Source organism: Schistocerca serialis, chromosome 12 (genome assembly GCF_023864345.2).
Source record: "Schistocerca serialis cubense isolate TAMUIC-IGC-003099 chromosome 12, iqSchSeri2.2, whole genome shotgun sequence".
NCBI lineage: Eukaryota > Metazoa > Arthropoda > Insecta > Orthoptera > Acrididae > Schistocerca > Schistocerca serialis.
In genome coordinates this window covers 22,408,157-22,423,512 of record NC_064649.1, presented here as the reverse complement: position 1 = coordinate 22,423,512, position 15,356 = coordinate 22,408,157, and the positions used below count along the sequence as shown (strand labels likewise).

Below are 15,356 nucleotides of genomic sequence, written 5' to 3'. Positions count from 1 at the left end.
TCTTTTATTTGTTTATATTTTTTTAACTCCTGGTAACTATTAGTTTAGTCTGCCTTTTGTTCCAAGATAATGAATGCTGCTCTTGTAAGAAAGTTCTGATGTTCTCTGTATGCCAGAAAATTGATATTTGCCATGGTACTATGTAATTGCACAAACTACATTGTTGTTGGCGAGATCATTTGGAAAAAGGGAGGCTGCTAGAGATGAGTAAACTGTTGTCCAAACAATAGTTCAAAATGAGTGGCCTGCAGGAGACTGTGTGTAGATTTATTTAGACTGCTCAACTGTAAGTCAACTTGTCATCACCAGCGTTTGAACACTGCTCAGATAATGTCTCAACTGAAATACTTAGCTGAAATTTCTTACATATACTTAAAAATTGATAATTTGTCATGAACTATAAATAACCTGTGATGATTTATATCCTAAATATAGTAGCCATCATTATCCAAATCTAGTTGCATTACATGTAAAAATTATAACTATTTCAAAGTAGCCTGTCTGGACATAATCATCATTCTTTTATGTTAAATTTCTTCTGGTATCATAAGTGGTTTATTCTTTGTGTATGATAACCTGTTTATACACTGTGTTGTGTAAATGTACGTTGTTAAGCATGAAATTAAATTGATGTCAACAAAGTGAGCAGTGCACAGTTGTTGACAATGTCCAAAATAATTTTTGTACTGTTTCTGAAAAATTTATCTAAAATTACAAATAAGGTAAACAATAATACAATTAATGTTTAAAAACGCTCTCCGCTTTTTTTCTGTTCACTGACTTCTGCAGGTGATATTCTCCTCTTACAGACACTATTAAAATGTAAAGGTGACTTACTGGCACTACGGGCTGTAACTGGTACCTATCTTAGGTCCAGTTTTACTTGGTTACATTATATGCATAAAATGGTATAAATCAAAAGATACATTCTTTTGCATCAAAAGAATACAGTAAAATGGCATTACTTTTCAATGTAAATATGTAATTTACCTTTGTTACATAACTTGTAATAATATCATGTTCATTTTACATACACAGTGCTTTTGGGATTTTCATTTTATGGCAGACTTTCTGTAACATCATTAGATTGTTGAACTCTTTGTTCAGTTTGTGTATTTGAATTGCTGATATTATTTCTGGAGTTATGGAAGTTGATTTTTGTTTCCAGTATGGTACAATCAGTTAATAGCGTATATGGAGTGACAAATATGACAACTTTTGAAAATCTCATGTTTATGTATTTACTGTTAAAAATAGTAGTAACAATCAATGATACTTCTCAAAATTCAGTGCAATCTATATATGCATTTGTACTACAGTGATTATTATGTAACCACATAAGATAAATGCTATTCATTTTTTGTTCTCTCTCTCTCTCTCTCTCTCTCTCTCTCTCTCTCTCTCTCTGTGTGTGTGTGTGTGTGTGTGTGTGTGTGTGTGTGTGTGTGTGTGTGTGTGTGTGTGTTTTTCTGTTTAAGTAGTTTCTAAGTAAAAATTGACATTCTCATTTTATTGTCTGTATGTTGCATCTTTTTCCCATTTAAAGAAAGTAATGCTGAATCAATGTATGTATAGTATTGCCTTGCTTAACATTTGAAATAAGTTTGAATGAAGAAGAAGCCTGTATTAAACCGTCAACTTTTGACACACACATTTGTTGCTGGAACTGTATGTGTTTCAACAAATGAGTAAAATTAATTTCTGGAACTGTTGTTGTTGTTAACAGCCCTGTGCAGTTAATTTCCCCGTCATACCTAAAGACATATTTTCGAGAGATGAAGCCAGTGGAATGGTAACTAGGAAGCTGAGCACTGTTGTATTCATCTGTCACATCAGCCAATTTGAACAGTGATCTCTACCATCAAGTTCCCTTTTGAGTGTCTTCAGCGTGTTCTACTACTGGTGCTAATGAAAATAGTATGTGTGTGAAGAATCTGTGAGTGAGTTCACATGAAAGTGAAACTGGACACTATTACAGAAGTGTCACAGACAGTAGCAGAAACTTTGTCCAAGAAAACTGAAGTGACTAGATAGAAGATTCTTGCCAAATCTCTTACGTGATGGATGATACCTGGAATATGAAATACAGGAGCTGCGCGCTGCCCCACTTCCACGAGAATATCACCACCAAAATATGTGGCGTGGCTGATGGAGAACATTTTACACTGTACTGCGAGGCCACCCTGAAGTGCTAGACACCAGTTCTGGCCTGATGATATAGCTGTGCAGTGGGAACAGTGTGGATAGAGACGGTACCCTCAGCATCACTTCACAGCTTCAAGTGCCATCAAAGGACCTGTGCTGATGGACACCAGAAAAGCCGTTTCTTCCATTCCGTGTTACGCTGCTGGGTGCAACAGTGGGGCTGGTACAATAATGAAAACAGCCTTCTGCGGATGAGCATTGCTGAGTCTATCAGAATTTCTTCTGTTAGTATGCGGTCACCACCAGGTCACACTCTGTTGCTAGGTGTACTGGACATTCCAGACTTCTCGGCATCTCGGATTGATCCTTGTCATCGTGATGTCACTGGGTCACGTCCCAGCCTGTGTACTTCTTATCACAAGGCAGTGGATGTTTGACACTAAAGATGGCACTTCAGCTTCCTTATTGAGAGGAAATTAGTGACAGGCAGATGGATCCTGACCAAAGCCCTAAAGTATCCGTAGCTACAGTTCTTCAGTTTAATATTTGGCATCAGCTTTATGGGGAAAAATGGCATTCCACTGGGAGCTGCTTTTCAGTTTTAAAAGTGATAGAAAATGTTGCAGGCACTACAGAAAATATGAATCTTCACCTGTGTGTTCACTCAGTTGCCATGTACTTTTTAGGACCGTAGTAATAGTGTCACTCAGTTAATGGAATACATTATTAAATTATGTGTATAGTGCTAAATGAAATGAACAGTATTAAGGACGACAATGACAACAACAACAGGCATAATAGATCAGTCAGTGAAGAGTAAATTGATAATTATTTCTTCATCCCATCAGACAAGTTAATTGTCGATCAATGTATTTATAGAAGTGTCTTGCTTAACATTTGAAGTGAGTTTGATAGGACGAAAACTGTATTAAATTGTTAATTTTTGGCATACACTTTTTGTTGCTGCAACAGTATATGTTTCAAGAAATGAGTGAAACCTAAATTACATAACCTAACTATCCATTTGATGGAATTGTGTGCATTTTATGTAAAGTGCACCAGTGTATCATTTCTTTAATATTGTGTTTTGATATTTCTTACTTTATCAATTTCTATCCTGAATTTGCATGCAGCATTGTGTAACACTTTTTTGTAATTCAGATGTCAGTCATTACTGGTAAAGAATTCACAGGTTGTTTGTATTTAGTATTTTGTTTAAATGGTACTATTTCTTGAGCTTTAATATGTCAGTTTCATTACAATAATAGCGTGAAAGGAAAGTTTTGCAGATGTAGAGAAGGTACTGCAAGGAGGTCCATTCTGGATTTTCCATTGTTTGATTTCATTATAATAACTATTTGAAAATCGCACTCATTTGCTGGCTTGCAGTATATGTAACATAAGTAAAATGTGTATATTGATTGATTTTACATTTATCTGCCAAACATTCTCATCATTTTGTTACTACCTTCATACCAAATAAATCATTGATTGTATATACTTATTGATCTCTTTTTACATTTGTGTTGCCTATTACTGTTAGAAATAGACATCCCCCATGTATGCTCACAGTGTTACCCAATGATGATGTAAGGAGCTGTACAATGAAATAAAATACTGTTTGATATGCGCAGCTGTTTTCATGAACATGTACCATTTCTCACTTGTTTCATCTCTGGCAATGTTTGTCAGTGTGATGTGATAGTTAGGAAGTAACCTCAGTATATAAAACAAACTTTTGCAGTATTTTAGTCCATAACATGAAGTAGCAAAATGTCCCCTCAGTTCTCTTGCCAGGTCAGGACACACAAGTAATTTGAGTTTTTGCTAACTTCCTCCATACTCATTGTCAGGAGCTGATTGTTAACTAAATCTGTGGAGGTGTTTTATGTGTAACTGTTAAATACAAGAGACTGCTACTGTATGAGTTATGATGGGCAGCACCTGGTGATGACAAAGAAGTTGTTGAAAGCTTAAGTTCTCCTAGGAACACAGAGGGGAAAATAAACCTGAAAAAATTATCCAAGAATATCCTTCATTTTGATATGGTTGGTTACTACTTAGAAGCAGAAGATGGATCACACTAACACAATACGGAAGATGTTGTGTGGTAAGTAAAAGGAGCTGTTGGTGACGCTATGCTAAGGATACATTTGTGTAGGGTGTGATTCTCAATCAGATAAATGCAGCATACTATTTGTGAAGCTTCGAGCACATGAAATGTCCTTCAGACTGAGGAATTGTGTAGTTATTGGAAACAGAACAAGAGGAGCCTACTGTCTACATCAGGCAGGCATTGCATTGCTTGATTGTGATGACTGAATGTTGGTAAACACGAAGGCACGTTAGGGTTTGATGTTCCTTTATTAATGCTGCTTCATGTCTTCCCCTGATAGTAATTGTATCACGACGATTCAAATCACAAGTGTGTCAATTATATCATGTCATTTATCCCAAAACCATGTATGTAAGTTTCACTTGTTTTGAAAAATTGGCAATTCAGTATTTTACAGAGTGCTGAAAATCAACCATGATACTTGTTCTGGCACTGGAAAGATTTATTCAGTTTTCACATTAGTGCTGCAAGTGGATCAAACATACTTGGTGGCCGTTTCAGTTCCAGGCAGCCTTATTCCCAAGTACATTTCTGAGCTTCATTATTAGCCAACAATAATTCTGTCTATAATGAAGTGCGTACATAAATGAACTCCTGAGCCGTGTAGTGATGTAAATAATGACTAATATGTGGTTTTAGATTGGTCTCCCCATATCCTGTCGGGTCTGAGGGTACTGCCCTTCCTTCTTAACCATGTGACCTCCTCCTCTCTGCTCCCCCAAGAAGAAACTATTAGTTTTGAAAGATGGAGCAGTTTTTGTACTTATATAAATGACTGTTGGCTGTACTGATTTTTCTGCCTGCTAATGGTAAGTAATTGTCAGCAGTTCTGTCTCACAATTTTTTCAAAATAGGCAGGGCATGTAATCTACCCATGCAAGTGGACAACTTGAAGGAATCCAGTGAACGCCAAAAGTGTGAATGTGGCACATTAGCTGTCTGGCTTAAAACAGTAAGAAACAACAATGTATGTTATTACAGAGTAGGTTTTTGGGCTTTCGTTAAAGTCTTACATTTTCTTCTATACTATCACAGCAGTACACACAAGTCAAAATCACCATTATTCAAACATTTATGGTTTTGACATCAAAGGGACAATGTCAACACGAAAGCAAGAAGTGTAATAAAACAGCAGTGTACATTGTGTTCTTAGATGCAACTACACTACATTATTTTATTTGGTATAGTCAAAAATGAATTAACTATCTGAACACGACTCTCAATGGAAATGCCGTGTGGCTAGGGCCTCCCGTCGGGTAGACCGTTCGCCTGGTGCAAGTCTTTCAAGTTGACGCCACTTCGGCGACTTGCGTGTCGATGGGGATGAAATGATGATGAAAGACACACAACACCCAGTCATCACGAGGCAGAGAAAATCCCTGGCCCCGCCGGGAATCGAACCCGGGACCCCGTGCGCGGGAAGCGAGAACGCTACCTTAAGACCACGAGCTATGCATATCGGCAGGCAATAATAATATACAAAATAAGCAATGACACATTGGGAATAGTTCCATAAGGTGTATAGAGTAGATAAACTATTAAACTCGTTATTGAACATATGCCCTCAGCAGTTTGATACCTGATTTTCCTTGCATCCAATGAGTGTAATACTGGACAGGCTCAGGGAGGAAAACTGCTACAGTCTGGATTAAAATTATATAGGGCAGAGAACTGTGCTGACTTAAATAGAAATGGCCTGCTGTAATTTGCATACTTTCTTTGCCTGTAAGATTACAGAAATACCATATACAAGGCAACACAGCCAAAGTAAGGAAGGTATTCATTCAGTGTAAACAAGCTGTGTGAAGTAAATAATTATCCATCCTGCGGAGGCCTCTTCAGACAACTCAACATTATCAGCCGACTCAACATTCTTGCCTTCATTTCCCTGTTCATCTACTCCTTTGTTGTATTTGTTGCCAGGAATAAAAATTAGTTCGCCTAAGTGTCAGTAACACAAGTATAGTACACGGAAGAAAAATAATTTCCTGGTAGACTATGCCTCCTTGCCTGGGGTTAAGAATGGGGTTGCGTACTCTTGTGTAAAGGTTTTCAAGTCACCAGTTGACATGGAGTGAGAAACTGAGGAGAATTTTAAAGTCAAAAGCAAATTAAAAGTGTTCTATATTACACACTCCTGTAAGTAGGGATATGAAAATTTTGCATGAACTACAGGGTGTTTCAAAAGCCATGTTCTACACAACAAATAGGGTGAACCAGAATGCCTCCAACAAACTTACAACAAGAAAAACTAAGTCCAGTAAACAAGGACTCTAAAGTGCATATTTTAAGTGATATGAGCACTTGTTCGGTAGATGAGATGTGATCCATAGTAATGCAGGTGAACGATTGCTGATAGCTCATAATGCATACATTTTAGAGCCCATGTTTACTACTGTTTTTACATGTTTTGGTCCATACTACCACATCTGTTAGCTTGATAGTTGAGTTCTGGTGCACACTGTGTGTCCTTTGGGACACGACTTTTGAGTCATGAGAAATCAGTGGTTTTTACAAAAATCGCAGAATTCGAAACTTTTTTCCATTCTGGTATTAAAATCTTATAAATCTGAAGGCAGTGGTTTACTAATATTGGTCACAGATGGTAACTTAAAGTTGAAATTGGATCTTCACTGTTGTACTCAAGGAGATTGTATGTATATAAAACATTAAAATGATCATTCATTTCCTGTTTAAAAAAACTAATGGGTAGATGTGGTGTCAGCGGATAAGTTTGATCGGTCAAATTCAAATTTTCTGTTGCTTGTTGCACAACATACTATAGGATAAAGTCACTTCTGAAGAGTTCTTTAGATCAGTACATTAATTAAAATGCATATTTTTGTAGCATCTGAGTATAAATATAACATCCGTCAAATATGGCACTTAAGCTTTACAAACAAGTAAATCAACATGGTGCCTCATTGTCATCGTCTATCACTCACTTGGGCTACTCTACAGATTGAACTATCACTGCACACTTCATTTCACAAAATAATAAAAGTAGCATTGAGTACATATTGCAGTAAACATTTGGCGTGTTTAAGTTAACAGAGTAGTAAATTTACATTTCCTTATTTATGATATGGGTACTTCTACAGTAATGTACTTTTAAACCACGTGTTGTATTCAGTAGAGGCAGTCCTTAATTAAAAATTGTCATCATTAGTTTTGTTTTATTGTGGTTGAATGTAGACGTAATGTGACTATAGCAGAGGACCTGTACAAGGACCACATCCTGACAAGAACCCATATTGCTCTAGAAAATGGATGAGTTATGTTACCATTTGTACCTTCACTGTGTACTAGCACAGGAGAGCATACTGTATGTGATCAAAAGTAACTGGACACCCCAAAACATACGTTTTTCATATTAGGTGCATTGTGCAGGTACTCCATCCCAGTGACCTCAGTAGTCATCAGACATCGCAAGAGAGCAGAATGGGGCACTCCGCGGAACTCATGGACTCCAAACGTGGTCAGGCGATTGGGTGTCACTTGTGTCGTATGTCCGTATGCGAGATTTTGACACTCCTAAAAATCCCCAGGTCCACTGTTTCTGATGAGATAGTGAAGTGGAAACGTGAAGCGACATGTACAGCAAAAAAGCATACAGGCTGACCTCGTCTGTTTACTGATGGGGACCACCGACAGTTGAATAGTGTTGTAATGTTTAATAGGCAGATGTCTATCCAGACCATCATACAGGAATTCCAGACTGCATCAGGATCCACTTAATGCAGTTTAAAATGATCCTCGAAAGTACCTTACTTGGTACTGACAATAGGGTAATGCCCTGTCAGTTGTTGCAGTTAGTAACATCTCCATTTTGGATATTTTCACGATAATACCTCGTGAAGTGAACAGACTCGCTAGAAATTGTACCAGGTGGAGGAATTTCGTCAGGCCCTATGTTCCAGAGGGAACGACAGGAACTAACTAAGTCAGTCAGTCATTAGGATCCACTGCAAGTACTATGACAGTTAAGCGGGACGTGAGAAAACATGGATTTCCTGGTCGAGCAGTGGTAAATGCCAAACAATACCTCGCTTGGTGTAAGGAGCGCAAACATTGTACGGTTGAACAGTGGAAAATCATTGTATGGAGTGACAAATCATGGTACACAATGTGGTGATCCGATGGCAGGATGTGGGTATGGCGAATGCCCGGTGAACGTCACCTGCCAGCATGTGTAGTGCCAACAGTAAACTTTGGAGGCGGTGGTGTTACGGTGTGGTGGTTTTTTTCATGGATGGGGCTTGCACCCTTGTTGTTTTGCATGCCACTGTCACAGTACAGGCCTACATTGATGTTTTAAGCACCTTCTTGCTTCCCAGTGTTGAGCAATTCGGGGATGGCAATTGCAACTTTCAACACGATCAAGCACCTGTTCATAATGCACGGCCTGTGGCAGAGTAGTTACATGACAATAACATCCCTGTAATGGGCTGATCTGCACAGAATCCTGACGTGAATCCTATAGAACACCTTTGGAATGTTTCAGAACGCCGACTTCGTGCCAGGCCTCACCGACCAACACCGACACCTTTCCTCAGTGCAACACTCTGTGAAGAATGGGTTGCCATTCCCCAAAAAATACCTTCCAGCACCTGATTCAACATACGAGGTGCGACAACAAAGTAATGAGACTGATGTGGAAAAAAAAAAAAAAAAGGTTGCTTACCGTTTTCGTTAAGTTTAGTGTTGTCTCCTTCAAAGTAGTTCCCTTCTGAGTGCACACACTTTTTCCAGCACTTCTGCTGTTGATGGTAACATCTCTGGAACTCATCTTCTGTAATATCCTCCAAGGCCCTCGTCGCAGCTTTTTGGACATCTTGTTTTGTTTGAGAATGGTGTCCCTTGACCGTCGTCGTGACTCTTGGAAATAGAAAAAAGTCTCACAGAGTGGGATCTGGTGAATAAGGTGACTGTGGCAGTACTGAAATTTGTTTTTCAGGTTAAAAATTGCTATACTGACAGAGCAGTATGGGATAGCGCATTACCGTGATGCAGAATCCAATTATTAGCAATGTTGGCTCGGACACGAAGAACTCTTTTACAGTCTTTCTAAAATTTCTTTGTAGTAATATTGATTAACTATCTGTCCAGGAGGCACCCACTCTTTGTGAACAATTCCCTTGGAATCAAAGGAGCACACAAGCATGCATTTCACTTTTGACTTTGACATGTGAGTTTTTTTTGTTTGGGCGATCCCTTTGAGAACCATTGCATTTTGTCTCTGGATCGCACTGAAAAAACCAACTTCATCACCAGTGATAACACGGCTCAACAATTTTGGATTGCTTTCGGTTTGCCCTACCAGATCGGCTGCCGCATTTTTCCGTGTTTCTCGCTGTTGTTGTGTGAGATTTTTGGGGACCATTTTTGCACAAATCTTTCTCATCCCAAGATCTTAAGTTATTGTTAGATGAATTGTTTCTCAATTGATGTTCAATTCTTCTGCAATCGTTTTCACGGATAATCTTCACTCAGATAATATGAGTTCACACACCCTGGCCAAGTTGACATCCGTCCGTGAGGTTGATGGTCGTCTGCTGCAGTCTTCATCTTCAACATTCATTCTACCTTCACTAAACATTTTATGCCAATGAAAAACTTGAGCTCTTGACATAACCTCCTCTCCAAAACCCTTCTGAAGCTTACTGTACGTTGTCGTCGCGTTTTCACCCAATTTAATGCAAAAATAAATGGCAGACTGTTGCGCAATATTATGCGGTTCCATTTCCGTGATGAGAGAGACAAACACCTGTTAACTTATTACAGCATAACTCACGACTGAGCAGTTGCATCGATGTGCTGGTTGGACTAGAAGCAGCTTATAGACAAAGGTCAAAGATATTGTGCCTACGGAAGCCTGCAGGGTTCCCACATCTTGCAAGGAAAATCAGTCTCATTACTTTATTGTCGCACCTCATATGCCTGCAAGAGTGAAAGCTGTCATCAAGGCTAAGGGTGGGCCAACACCATACTGAATTCCAGCATTACCAACAGAGGGCGCCACAAACTTTTGATTCATTTTCAGCCAGGTGTCTGGATACCTTTGATCACATAATGTAGTATGGTAAGCAGCATACTCATTGTAAACAGGTGTTTACAGGATGATCCATAGTTGTTGACTGCCAAGGTCACTAGTGCAATCTACACAGGAGAGTCAAAGACAATTTTGCCTTGCGTTTTTAACAATGTAATGTTTACATGAACGGCACATTGTGATGCATTTATGAACAGCTCTTGAAGAGAGGAAATGGATTACTGGATCATGCTGGTTAATGCCCCTCTGGTAGCTAAATAACAGTTGCTTGATTCGTTTATTTTGCTTCAGGACGAAATGTTATTCGGGATGCTGAAGAGAAGTGAGACGCCCTGTATTGAAGTGTTGATATCTTATTGTCTCCAAATAGAAGTCTGAAGTTCTGAGAATGCTTTCTTTCTAAAAACTGTCAACATTGTTTAGGCGCATTGGGTGCAGAGTTATATGTTCTGTAATTTATTAATTTCTGCAGGTTTGAAGTAAAGCCTCTTTTAGTCTTGCACTAGTGAAACCAAATGAGATATGAGGGTGAGTCAAATGAAGATACTTACAAAATGAAGATGCTTACAAAGTGCATAAATTCCTTCAGAAAAAAATTCTTTTGGTAGTCCGCGCAACCACTCGTGCACCGCGTGACGTACCTCTTCATCAGAACGGAACTTCTTTCCTCCCATTGCGTCTTTGAGTGGTCCAAACATATGGAAATCACTTGGGGGCAAGGTCTGGTGAGTATGGTGGATGAGGAAGACACTCAAAATGCAGTTCTGTGATTGTTGTACCGGCAGTGTGGGGCCTTGCATTGTCATGTTGCAGGACACCTGCTGACAGCAATCCACGTCACATTGATTTGATTGCAGGTCGCAGATGATTTTTTAGGAGATCTGTGGAATGCACTGGTGACAGTGGTCCCTCTAGGCATGTAATGCTCCAAAATGGCACCTTTTCAGTCCCAAAAGAGAGCCAGCATAACCTTCCCTGCTGATGGTTCTGTTCAAAACTTCTTTGGTTTTGGTGATAAGGAATGGCGCCATTCCTTGCTTGCTCTCTTCATTTCCGGTTGGTGGAAGTGAACCCAGGTTTCGTTCCCAGTAACGATTCTTGCAAAGAAGCCATCACCTTCTCGTTCAAAGCGCCAAAGAAGTTCTTCACAAGCATCAACACGTCGTTCTCTCATTTCAGGAGTCACCTGCCATGGCACCCATCTTGCAGACACTTTGTGAAACTGGAGTACATCGTGCACAATGTGGTGTGCTGACCCACGACTAACCTGTAAACATGCTGCAGTGTCATTCAGTGTCACTCTGCGGTTTTCCTTCACTATGGCATCAACTGCTGCAATGCTGTGTGGAGTCACAACTGGTTGTGCCTGACCTGGATGAGGAGTATCTTCCACTGAAGTCGCACCATTTGCGAACTTCCTACTCCATTCATAGACTTGCTGCTGTGACAAACGTGCATCACTGTACTGAACTTTCATTCGTCAATGAATTTCAATAGGTTTCACACCTTCACCATGCAAAAACTGAACAACAGAACGCTGTTCTTCCCTGGTGCAAGTCGCAAGTGGGCCGGCCATCTTTATACTGATACTGTGACGGTATGTGTGCATCTGCACTATGCTGCTACCTATAGGCCATACTGCACACTGTTTGTAGCACGCTTACCAACTTACAGGATAACGGCACGAAATTTCGATTTGTTATTAGAAATTTAAGGTTTTCATTTGACTCACCCTTGTATATGATGTCAATGAATACAGTACAATATAATTGATGGTTCATTTCAACATCAGACTGGAAAATAATTAAATATGGCAAAATAAAAGCATGATACTTTATTTTTCAATCAGAAAATAGTACAAAATCTGGCAAAATATAACAAGGAATTGTGTAAAAAATAACATCTAAACTGGCGGTTAAATAAAAATATTTTTCGTGTCCCTACGCATAACTTACCTAATTATGAAATTGAAGGATTAGTTTGTTTCATTAATTGGTTTCACCGACCGAAGTTTCTTGTTAGATAGTATGGTAAACAGCATACTCATTGTAAACAGGTGTTTACAGGGTGATCTGTAATTATTGACTACAAAGGTTACTAATGCTATCTATGCAGGAAATTAGCTGAAAGTGTCAGTACAATTTACTCCTGCTAGCACTTAGTTTGTGAGATTGCCAACATTGTTGGTACTGTGTGCACTAATGCAACATACTGCTGCAGTGCATTGGCAGAGCGGTAAACATTCTGTCAGTTGCTGTGGTTGACAGACAGTGGAGTATAGAAATGATGAACTGACTGATACAGTTTTGATTTACAGCCAGGAGCATTAGAATTCTGCTGCTGCTGCTGCTCATACGTATGCTGCATATTGTCTGGCAGATGACATCATGTTCCGAGAATATTTTTGACAATAACTCATCATTTGAGAGAGAGAGAGAGAGAGAGAGAGAGAGAGAGAGAGAGAGAGAGAGAGAGATGACTAAGTGCCTGCAATGACCAGTGCCAGTAGGTGGCAACGTTGCAGGACAGTTGGACTGGAGGAGGCAATTCCGCATTCTGTAGAACACTCAGATCTTAGCAGCGTACCTCAAATGTCAGGCAGTCTGTGTGGGAAAGAGTCTGTCAACAAATTCTGTATCCCTTCCATGTGCAGCCTCCGGAGGGGAACACAGATCCTAATATTCGACACTGTCGAACAATATGCAGTTGGCTGCCGAACCAATATGCTACAGATAAATAATTCCTCAGTTGAGTACTGGCAAGAGACAGAACAACATTTACCAGAACTGGCATTTTTTGATCAACACAGTTACAACATTTGGGCTGACTAACATCCAGAGGCTATCTCGGTGGCCCATTCCCAGCATCAGTGCCGCATCAGTATTTGGGCAAGAATTGTGATTGCCTGGATGACTACAAGGTGTCAGCTATTTTCAGTCCCTTCAGATTGTCCTTCCTGATACCAAGTGATGTGCCGCACTGGTTGGCACACTGGATTCGCATTTTGAAGGGTGCAGTCCAAATCTGCATCGGACCATTTCAATTTGTGATATGCTAACCGAAAAGGGACCTCTTGTTGGAGAAGTTAAATTTTCGGTACAGCCAAAAACAGTCAATAATGTCTAAAATATCTGTTTTCATTTTTTTTTATATTGTAGTAATTTCTTTCATTCTATACATGTCGGTATCGATTTGAAAGTTGTTTGAATGCAACAGAATTAATAATATCATTAAAGGTAGTGTATGTCATTCTTTTGGAAAAGGACCTCTCGTCATTATGGGAAATGATGTTGGCCTGATAAGAGCCCTCACAGCTGCATAGGCAATGCATCACCAGAAAATTTGTCCTAAATTTTATACGCACCTTAAAGAGATTAGAGTAGCTTTATAGAAAATAACAATATTTTGGTAATATGATAATGCCAAGCAAGACAAGTAGTCCCTTTTTATATGTGAGTTATAAACGCCTACAGATGTTGTCAATTTGCAGGTGGCAGCCCAAAAATGCAAGCTGACATTACTGTAGCAACAAAATCCTAACCTACACCTGCAAAACACATTAACTCTACTGTTAATGTTAGAAATGAAAAATTTGAACTTGCTGTGAATACTAGCTGAAAGAAACATAGTAATGATAACAAAATACCTCATATAACTAAATATATTCACTTCGAGTTCATTATTAACTAGAAATGTAGTGTACATTGCAAAATGGAGCTTGATGGAAACAAATTTGTCCACCACACCTTTCCACAAGAAAATGAACCAGTTCAATTTCCTGGTGCAGTCATTCCAGCTGGGATGACAAAATTAAAAGATTTTATCTTTAAAACATCAGGATCTAATGCAAAGAGGAACAAAAAGACAGTTTGTATCCTGAAGTAGAACCAGAATCTGAAATCAGTGACAATGAGGATCCTGAGGAAGAACAGTATCCAACCAGATATTTCAGAACTGAAGAAGAAGAAGGAGGAGGAGGAGAAGAATCAGAAGAAGAAGAGGAGGGGCAGAATCAGACGAAGAAGAGGGGAAGGGGGAGGAGAAAATGCTGCCTTAAGAGACAAGTGTTTTAGAAGTAAAAAATCAGATCCTTTGGGCACTATAATATATGGGATCTCAGAAGTCTGTTTTGGGGGGGGGGGGGGGGGGGAGGTTTCATCAGTTCAAAATTTTAGGTGGTTTTGGGCCCATTAATGGCTTCAAAATCAAAATTTGGTGTAAAAGGTGCCATAACACAGTAAAAATACATTTTTTAAAAGTTGTGCCTATAAAGTGCTATAGATCTGCTGGGGTTAAGCACTTAATGTGTTATTTTAATTTTAAATAAGTCTTTATTATTTGACGAAGGACATTTTAAGAGCAATAAATATTCAGTATTTGTTTCTTAAATGAGTCGTATTAAACTATGGCAATAAAGTGAAACTTTAAAATACATTATCTCAAAACACCTATATTGCATCACCTCACTCAAATTTAGAGATAGCATTCTTTCTTTTTTTGTTTTACTAAATGTTTGGAATTTAATGCTAAACATGAAAATTATAAAAGGGCAGAATCCAAAATTTTTGACAAAGGTACTTTTTAGCTTTCTGTCTCACATTTAGGTTTTCTGTGATTTCCCTAAATTGCTCCTGGCAAATCCTTGGAAACATTCCAAGTCTGTGCTCCATTTCTAATGTCCCCGAAAAAATATTGATGGGGCATTTAACCCTAATCTTCCGAATTTCTACACTGTCCAGTGTTTTATTTTATACAATTCTGGATAGTTTGCTAGGCAAGTACAGTTTTTTATTTTTATTTTCTTTGGCATTTGGTAAATAGTACCATACAGTTATTCATATTATGTATATAATACATTGCAAATATTAATAACAAAATAATATATTTTTCACTATTCCTTTCCAGAACACCTAAGTACGACATATTTAATCTATACAGTAATTTGAGCTGATGTCACAAATTTAAATATTGTCTTATGTATGTGGAATTACCTTGAGGGAATCTTGGAAAGCCTCAAGACAGCGAGATGGCTGTTTTCTTCAA

General features: G+C 38.7%; 1 long non-coding RNA gene across 1 annotated transcript in view; it reads left to right on the top strand.

Annotated features, from left to right (window-relative positions):
• Nucleotides 1-3,735, top strand: part of LOC126428055 (uncharacterized) — a 164,219-nt gene extending 160,484 nt beyond the window's left edge. The window contains exon 4 of the long non-coding RNA XR_007576762.1: nucleotides 1,727-3,735. This is a non-coding gene — a long non-coding RNA (uncharacterized LOC126428055). The remainder of the gene's footprint in view (nucleotides 1-1,726) is intronic.
• Nucleotides 3,736-15,356: the final 11,621 nt, after the last annotated feature.